Source organism: Lactuca virosa, chromosome 6, assembly GCF_052849685.1.
Source record: "Lactuca virosa cultivar CGN04683 chromosome 6, Lactuca_virosa_CGN04683_v6, whole genome shotgun sequence".
Taxonomy (NCBI): domain Eukaryota; kingdom Viridiplantae; phylum Streptophyta; class Magnoliopsida; order Asterales; family Asteraceae; genus Lactuca; species Lactuca virosa.
Window position 1 is genome coordinate 147,647,339 of NC_136431.1, and position 10,109 is coordinate 147,657,447.

A 10,109-nucleotide genomic window follows, 5' to 3' on the forward strand; every position below is an offset into this window, starting at 1 on the left:
TTATAATCATTCTCTCTGTCTATGTGTTGTTTCTCGATTTCCGATTTTTGACGACTGACTAATTGAACAAATCAAATTAGTCCTGGCTTGGCCAAGCGCTTTAGGGTGTCATCACTAAATCATCGAGGGGCCAACATATATCGCTTTTATCCAACTTTGGGTAAAAGGTACGGATAAACTTAGACTCAAATGCTTGCTTGTATTTACTCATCAAATCACACACAACAATATGTTTTATAACACCAAGTTACCGGTGCGTTTACATATTATCAATGTGCAACCGACTTATAAATTACAACTTACATGTATCGGTTTCAAGAATATAAGATATTATCGTCTCACTAATCACCCGTGATAAAATCCATGAAGTGATTCAAGTGAGCGTGGGTTTAATCCAATACTCTAATCTTATTACAGGAGCACTCATGAATTCTGCAACAAACTTGTGCTATGTCTAAACACCTTAGACAATCTACAGACGGATTCATGACCGTCTTACCTCATACCTACTTCCAAAGTATGAACGAATGTGGATGTTTGAATAACCTAGTTATTCTGGAAGTCAAAACATGCAAAGTGAAACACAAGAATAATACTAATCCTATATGGTCCCAAAACGTTTGAGTATAAATAAAACACCTTTATTTAATCACCATATTGATTACTCATTAATGATTGTATAATGTTTCGGATAATCAACTTATTACTTGAACTATAACAACAGTTGTTCCATGCTCCAAGCATGCACACTATGTTTACCTATGGTCCATACTTTGTGAAATAGATCAATTGAAACCATTTCCAACGATACTCATTTCACAACTCCTAATCCTTATCATATGTTAGATTCTAACGTTTTATGCAACGATCCTTTCGTAATGTCACAGCACCAAAGCCACCAAGACTTTGCCAATGATATTACGAAGTGCTTTATTGCAGATTGTTACAAGGCAATTCCATAGATATGAAGTCTCACATTCAAGGTACATTCATTTGAACATGCTTCTTGCATAAAAGTTTCTAATCTAGACATATATTCTTGATATCCAACTCCCAATATGGAAACATTTCCATATTTTCCATATGACAACTCATTCTAAACAGAATCCTATCTATTCATAATAATGTTGATATGTTACATCCAGTACTATACTTGCAGCTGCCCACAAGTGACCAATCCTTGGCGAACCTTAGATTGTACTTGACAGTTGTTTAATGTACTTTAGCCATATCCGATTCTTGTCCTTTTCCCTCTTAACACCCTAGTCATTTGGAATAGACAGAACGGTTGAATATTATAGCATATGCAATCGATCCTATACCCGAAGCGTATTGGGATACGATACATAAATAAAGACATGATGCTACACCAATCTCTTGCTATAATATTACAATATATAGAATTTCCCTTATGTCGAATCTTTTCAACATAACATTCATATATGTCCTTTGACTAAATTTGATTAAAATTTCTCGATGTAAGCTTTTAGATTTGAAATGAATTATAATATTCTCTCCCTTAATTACAACAAAACAACTTTTCAACCTCTGCAACTTGGCAAATTGAAACTCTTGTTTTCTATAATTAATATTGCTAACTTGCAACACATAATAATCATGCTCCCACTAACATGATGATTATATCCTTATCAGCATAACACTTATGCTCCCACTAGCTTTGACATGTACTCAGAAAACAACTGGACTTCTAGAAATCAATACTTATTGACTTTCTTACCAAAATTCATATTTCTGATACGTGATGCTTCGATAAGACTTTATCTAAGCTCATACACCTTTAATTAGAAAGCTCATATGTGTGACTAAACAATTTCAGAACTAACAACAATAAGTCTTAATTGTTCAAACTAATTGCCAAATCTCACAATTCGAACTATGAAGAGGGATGCCATAATCATAATCAAATTTGAGAATGCAATTTACACAATCACTATCTCCTTAAAATCTTCCTAGTGAAAGCGCTTCCTCACAATCATTTTCATGAAGCGGAGAGAAACCTTACCACTTAGATTTTATGGTATATGCGTTCCTATCCATGTGAATTTGTCATAACTACAATCATAAGACAAGGTTTGTGACAAATCCAACTCATATGGACTGAACTTGTTCAATCTTTATTTCTTGCCATCTGGCAGCACAAGGTCCTACCATGCCTTCCAAGTTGTTGAGCAGATCACCCATCCAAATTATTGAACTTTCATTGATCAAGGTGCATTGCCTTATGCAGTCAAATGAGAACTCATAGAACTCACATGCATAGTCAACTCATTTGGAATGGCACAGAAACAAGAATATGTCAACATGATAGGTTACAAACCTGAAGTCGTGTGCTAGTGTTTAACAATAGGTTTACCCTTGATTAGTTCTTGAACTTTTCAAGATCATTTAGACTCCCGCTAACCTCTTGACATATAAGATTCTCTTGTCAAGAAACGAATATTCAAGAGTTAGTGCGGGTTCTCATCAAGACAAACACTTCACACAATTGGTCCTAGTTGGTCTTTATCTTATCCAAGACATCACAACTTACCAATTTCAAATGTGCAGGAATAAGAAGACATTTTCTATTCCACATTTGATGAGTGTGTTATAAACCTTCTTAAGATATGTCACTCAAATCACAATCTTGGAGTATGACTCTAAGACTTAATTTTGGAACGAAGTATGATCCACCTTTTGATTAAACCATTTCAACAATTTCTGATTCCTCTTCTTAGCCATACTAGTGCACTAAGGTGTCCTTAGAGGATCAATTGTGATATGGTTTCATAATCACTAAGTTAATCATAAAACACGATACTTAAGTACTCTCCCATCTTTTCAGATTGGAGAAACTTTTATCTTTCTTTCTAATTGATTCTTCTTATTCGTTCTGCTATTCATTGAAACTTTTCCAATGATTCAGAATCATACTTAATCTTTTAAGCATAACCACATTTACTAAACCTTTAGCAAATCATGACGAATATTCTTATCATTCTTTGTGGTGTACTTGTCCAATGCACAACACTGTGTACTAGATCTCATAGTCCTTCACTTGACTCACATCTACATGCGAACAAGGAATTCGTCTCAATTTCCCAAATACGAAGGTTCTCATTCATCACACAATGCCAGTTGCATGATTCCAAGTTTCTATCCAATTGAGACTTGGGTGATGAGAATTATTCATTATTTGGTAAATTTTTGACACTACCACAAATAACATAACTAAGAATCACATCCTTTTCAATATTGCTATCAATAGAAACATACAAACATCAATTTTCACAAATGTCATTGTAAGGAAATATAAATAAGACAAAACAAAATTTATTTTATTTATAAACGTACGGAAAAACTTGTCCTTACAACGCAATTACAAATGAAAACTATGTTACTAAACATTTCTAAGCAATCTATCCTAACTCTTAAACAATAGCTCAAAAATCCGATCTTCGAATCATGCGGTCGAAATCCATTTCTTCGTGATCAGACCCAGCTCACTCTTCACTACTAGAAAACAGCCCTTTAATGACGCGCAAACAATGACACGCGGTGATTTACGATACGCAAAAGCGTGTGCCCTAAAAATAATGTCATCTCTTCTAAAATTTGAAGAATAGAGGACACGCTTTTGTGCGGGCCCTAAAATTAATGTCCAACAAAAAAAATTAAAAACACCGAGGGCACTTATTTAAAAATGGGTGTCGTCTAGAAATGTCGCATTATATTTTTTAATAAAAGGCGCATTCTCTTCTTTTGCAGCTGGGGGGAAACGAAAATCCCAAAAGTTTGAAAGGCCGCCACTGTTATCCTCTATCTTATTTCCATCGTTCTTTTCTATCTCTCTCTCTCTCTCTCTATATCATTACCTATATATTAAAGAGTTTTACTTTGGTGCACGTCGATGACCTGCTTCCTTCCTCCGATACGAAGAATGCGGGGCGACCTCATTTAACGTACACGGTGGTGAAGCTTGGCTGCCAAGCTGTGACCTCACGCTGAGGTAGGAGACTTCACGGTGGGTTTTCCTTTGGCGTTTCCCCCAAAGCTACTTGCCAGTCTTCCATCCCCTTTTACTCCACCGATCGTTCATTGTGGCTGAGTCACCCCTCCGATTTCTTACACCTGGGTAAGATAATTATAAACTTAATTAATCTATTTTTGTTTTTTGGTTCGATTGGCAATGATACTTGACGCTTACGACCCTCAACACATCCCTTCTCTTCTGTCTTTTGAAATTTTATCTATTTTGGATCTCAATTTTAGATTTTTTAGGTCTTCAATCTTGATCCTTTTGGTTTTACAATCGTTCTTCTACCTCATCTGCCCTACTTCGTCGCCGTTTGACTTGACACCTGTTGCTTGGTTTTAGGGGCCATTAAGAAACATGTTGCTTCATTATTTGTACTCTATCCTCTGACCCTCTTCTTCCTCACGTCTTATTCTATCCTACCGTTCTTGCTTTTCATCTCCTTCTCACTATAAATAATTGCAGGTTCTATCTAAGAAATCAATTTTAGGGGGTATTAGGGTTGGAATTTTCTACTTTAACATTTTGTTGTTTTCAAAATTAGGATTAATGGATGTTGGTGGTTTGGTCGCACGCCTTCTTCACTGTGGGATAGAGATCCTAACCATCTGACCTCTCTCTCTCTCTCATGCCGAAGAACACAATTTGAAGGATTACCAATCAAGAATGATTGGTTATGGTTATGAGTTAAAAGGCAAATAAAAATGCAGTTGAGGTAGATGGATCTTTTTTTATCATGGGACTTGCGATTGGAGGGTTTTAGGCCCAATTATTCTTCTAATTTCAAATTGCAGGTAGGTAAACTGAATATATCAGCCGATATCGATGGAGGGTTTGCAACAACCAAGGTAATAATTTTTATTTGCTTTTAGTTGGTGTTTCTCTTACTAGTACCCTTCTTTCACATTCTCAAATTATGTGTTCTTCTGTGTGGATTGGGTTGACATTTGAAAGAAAGTTTTATGAAGCACTCCAACTGCTCGATGAAATGCTTGAACCTGGTTTTTGGATTCATTCCAGTCAGTTATTAGATCGTGCATTACTACATTTAATCTCAATTTAGTTGTGGAGTTTGTTGACTTAATCTATGTTATGAGCATATTAGATCATACTTAAATTATTATGTTATTGAATACATGCTAAACTTCAATGTATGTATAGCCCATATAAAGTCTAAGAGATAGAAGGTTATGTGCAGCTTCATTGGACAAAGAAGAGTAACAAATAGTTATGTTGAATTGACTATAGTCATAGTAAAAGTGATTTGATTTTGATGTGATTTTTTTAATAAGGAGCCTCTGAATAATTGTGAAAATTTAAGGACTAAGAAACAGGACAACCCGGGTTAAATTATATAAATTGTAACAGAATCCTCAAAGGATATTCTCCTTCCTACAGACTCGCGCCTATTTTGTCACCTGCCTCATGGTATCATCTCCTAGGCTATTTTCTGTTTTTTAGGAAAAGAATACGGTCTTTTCCAGAGAGCTTCTTGCCGCCTCTTGCTTTGGTTGTTGTTGCAGGAGACAATAAGATGACATCGCTCCTCACCACCTCCTGCTGATGGCACGCATTTTCTCTTTACTACTCGCCAAACTTCAAAGTTTCTTTCATCATCTCACATGAACCATTAGGAAAATTAATTTGAAGGCCTGTAGCCATCTCTCTCTCTCTCTCTCTCTCTCTCTCTCTCTTCACCCTTTTCTCCCGATTTTTTGGGTCCAATATTTCTTCTTTCGTCGTCGTTGCTGCTTTTTACCTATCTATGGCCACCATGTAATATTGAATAAACCAATTTTTATTTAATTAGGTTGAATACAGGTAGTTGTTTCATTCGAAATTTGGATCTTTTTATGTTCCTTTGTTTAGGTTATAATCCAGTTGGGTTTTATCCAATATATGAGTTTATGGCTTGTTATATGTCAGTAGTTATATATGATAGTTATAATTCTGACCTTACCATGTTCAAATACAGGGCTTATCCCTTTTGAATTATGTATCTTCAATTCGGTTTATTCTTTGTAATATAGCCTTTCTAGATTTTGTAATTTTCTAATTGGTGTAATTTATTTTTGTATTGTTTTAAGCAGAACTATGTGTTTAAACACTGATTCCAATGGGTTATTGTAGGTTGTTGTTCAGGCAGACATCAAGCTTCTCCACCAGCCTTGCCAGCAACAGTTGCCTTCTATGTCCCTGAGTACCTGTACAAGAATGACAACCTTACATCTTGAATGACAACCTTACCCTCGATGCACCCTTTAACTTCTCTGCTGTGGAAGGGCAGTATCGTAATTATGTTTATGGGCATGAATATTACATATTTTTCTTTTCTTATTTCTATCCCAGAGCATCTGGTGAGGCGTAAAAGATGCTTTTTAAATTGGTTAGACACCCTACCTTTCTTATTGTCAGATTCTACATAAGGAAGAAGGTGAAAAGTGCCCAACCACCACGCAAGTGATGAGAAATTGAGCATTTAGAAAGAAGTTTGGTCTTCGATCAAATAGTTGTTCATAGAAAATATCAATAATGAAACCACTCAACAACCCAAACAAACACATAACATATATTTACTTTACTTATTCGGTTTACAGTATAGATTTCCATCCACGTCACTTGAGTGGTCAATACCTGATATGTACAAAGATTGTTTCACAACAAGTGATTCGTTATGAGTATGCCTGTTTAAGCATCAAATGTTTTGGTTATAATTTTAAATATAACAGTTGGTTGTGATGACATAAGTTACCAGAATCATGTCGATTCAGGTGTTCCTTTAATTTGGTTGCAGTTCATGAACATACGAATAAAATCAGGAACCCCAACTTTAATAGAAGATTAATAGCTTGCATCCTATTTTCATAACCAATTAGAAAACGGCCAATGTGGTGGAAGTTAAGTTGATCAGGTATGTAATGCTTTTAATGGCTGAACTTATAATTCAATGCAATTTAATGTTGCTTACTTTAATCTGTAATTGTAATGGAACAATAGACAATAGATACAAGAATAAAACTTGCATATGGGCTTGCAAGGCAATGGTTTGGAGTGTATATCACTGCAGAAGCACCAAATGATGGTAACATGCTATACTTATGGCTTTCCGTAATTAAAATTAAAATAAAGCAATGTAAATGTAATACTGATTTACTTTTCCATTTTTTTGTTGTCAGAATGGTTATTAGATGGACTTGCGGGGTTCTTAACAGACTCATATATTAATCAATTTCTTGGAAACAATGAAGCACGGTATAGGCGATATAAGGTATGTTTTTTTGATCATTGTGTAATATTGGTCTTGAATCTCTTGATTAGAGTGTTTAATGTTTCATTTGAATGATTGCAGGCAAATTGTGCGGTCTGCAAAGCAGATGATAGTGCTGCAACTGCTTTAAGCTCCTCTGATGCTTCCAAAGCTTTGTATGGAACACAATGCATTAGTTTTTATGGAAAAATTCGCACTTGCAAATCTGTAAGTTGATCTTATGAAATTATGAGGCTGTTGCTTTTTTACTTAATGGATTTGATGAGTTAAGCACTAAACATGGGCATCTATGTTTCTTTAAATATAGCTGGCCTAATGTATCAAACCACTAACCATTTACCTTTTTTCCCATCTTCTTTTATCCTTCCAACTCCCCACGTTAGAATTGATAAGTCTTACGTTTGACAACTGCTTCTTTCTTACAGGTTGTAGTTCTCCAAATGTTGGAAAAATAGATGGGTCCCGAGTCATTTTATAAAGTAAGATGGTTAGCTTTACCTTCATTCCTTAGTATTATACTACTAAACTAATAACGCATCTTCATTCCACTGTATTATTATTATTCTTCTTGGCAATGGCAGGTTTTGAAGAATCTGGTTGCACCGCCTAAAGACACAGCTTTAAGAACTCTCAGCACAAAAGAGGTGATTGCTTTGATTTGACATGAAAAAAAAATATTATTATAAATTGATGGTAATTTTAAAATTTTAAGATGCAGTTTCGCCACCTGGCTAATGAAGTTGTTTATTTCTTCTACCTGTCCATTGAAAAATCTTCCCAGTTATAGAATTTTCAAAGTAAGAAATTCTTTTAACGTACAATGCTTTAGTTTTCTGTAAGAAAATTATTAAAGTGCAACTATGACCTTTTCTACCTTGTTAAGGCCTTTTGGCGTGTTCGGATTGAGGCGATTTTTGCTTTAGCTAGCACAGCATCCGAGGTATTATACTCATTTGTATAAATGACTGAAATACCCTTTCTGAGGTTATTACTAGATTTTCTTGATATTGGTCATTGACTGAAATACCCTTTCCTAAAGGTTAATTTTCTTTTCATGCTCAGGCCAAATGACTTTCATGATTTTGCAGAGTATTTTGTCCTCGAGGTAATGCAATGAGGTAGGATGTGTATTGTCAAAAGAAGAAATTAGATCGAGTAAACAAATTTCTTTCTCTAGTTAACATGGTGTTGACCAAGAACAACGGAAAACCATATACGGATGAGATTTCCAATGAACTAAAGGTGAAACTCATTATTCTTTTTTACAATGATATCTTTGCATTACTACAATTCCAACTCCACTTGTCAACTATATATGTATATATTTGTAGTTGACAGAGAGGTACTAGGAAGCTTCATGAACAAACATAAGAAGTTCAATCTTTACAAGGGTGTTTTAAACATTTTTTAATCTAATTCTTTATGTATTTATCAAGTATACGATTGTAATGAACTGAATTTTTTTTATTATTTATTTGTTTATTTATTTTTGCACTTATGTTGATATGTATATGTGCTTGTGTGTAGGCTGGTGTCAAAAAGCTTGTAGATGTTCACTTTTCCCTCATTTGACCACTCACATTTGGCACAAGTATTTGCAACTAACATTCCTTGTTTGATTCTTTTATTAATTATATTAGCATATTAATTTTTTGACTTTTATTTGATCAGGTCACAAGAATTATCGGAGCATGGGTTCATTAGTCTTAAAGAATTATGAAACGCAAGATGCAACTCTACTTAGTTGGAATTTGATGTTTATCACCTTTGTGTAGATCTTTTTAGTTTGTATAGCATTACTTTGCAGAACGTGTCCCTTGATACGGGATGTAGTATTAGCTTATATAGTTAGGGAAAACCTCTTAATAACAATGTACAATTAGATCCCTTTAATATCAATGTATTACAGTTTTTGACATGATGTTATTGGATGAAATTGATTGTTTTGGTATATATTTGTTTAAATATTTTTGTATTATGCGTAAATTAGTATCGTAAAGATGCGTCGTAAATGCATATCGTAAATGGTTACTGAAGTTTATGACACGCAAATGCGTGTCATCTACATTTATGACAGGGGCTTTCTTGATACGCATTGCGTGTCATAAACACGCGCGTCGTAAGGTTACGACACGCAAATGCGTGTCGTCTTCCTTTATGACATGGCCTTCCTTGATACGCATTGCGTGTCATAACTGTGCGTCGTAAATGCGTGTCATAAATGCGCGTCGTAAATGCGCGTCGTAAATAGACGACGCGCAAAAGAGTGTCGTCTCTCGTTATGACAGGGCCTTCCTTGACACGCATTGCGCTTCGTAAAAGGCTGTTTTTCTAGTAGTGCTTCCTTTAAGCTTCTTTTCTTTTCTTCGATCCTACAAAACATCAAAATGCAATCTTATCACATCATGTATTAAGAATCTATAAATAGGAACTTAATAGAGTTAGATAGTGGATTTTACCTGAAGCAGAGTCATACATCTTGACTCTTTCACCCTTGCGATCTCTCAGGTAAACATGGCAGCTTCGCATCCAATGCCCCTTTTCTTGGCAGTAGAAACATATGGACTCTTCTGGAATGGTACACGGGACTATCTCAGACTTAGCCTTTCTCTTGCATAGAGAAAACTTTTCTGGACTTCCAATGTTGCCATTGTCCATAGAAGATTGGGACATTGATTTACCAGACAAATTTGCTTGACCAGTTCGCCAAATCATTGTTGATTCAGCAGCAATAAGCAAATAGGTAAGATCAATGAGGGTCACGTCGTGGTCCATCATATAGTACTCTCTAATGAACTCACTATA

At 35.2% G+C, this 10,109-nt stretch overlaps 1 long non-coding RNA gene across 2 annotated transcripts; it reads left to right on the top strand.

Moving 5' to 3' along the window:
- Positions 1-3,940: 3,940 nt before the first annotated feature.
- LOC145120850 (uncharacterized) lies at positions 3,941-9,185 on the top strand. Of its 2 annotated transcripts, none has more exons than XR_013714400.1 (14): positions 3,941-4,135; positions 4,581-4,751; positions 4,831-4,884; positions 6,167-6,947; positions 7,034-7,118; positions 7,213-7,304; positions 7,386-7,511; positions 7,730-7,783; positions 7,886-7,948; positions 8,017-8,101; positions 8,188-8,244; positions 8,393-8,546; positions 8,832-8,895; positions 8,976-9,185. It is a non-coding gene; the product is annotated as an uncharacterized LOC145120850 (long non-coding RNA). The 2 variants fall into 2 exon arrangements; XR_013714399.1 differs by having other exon boundaries at positions 8,023-8,101.
- The last annotated feature ends 924 nt before the right edge of the window (positions 9,186-10,109 follow it).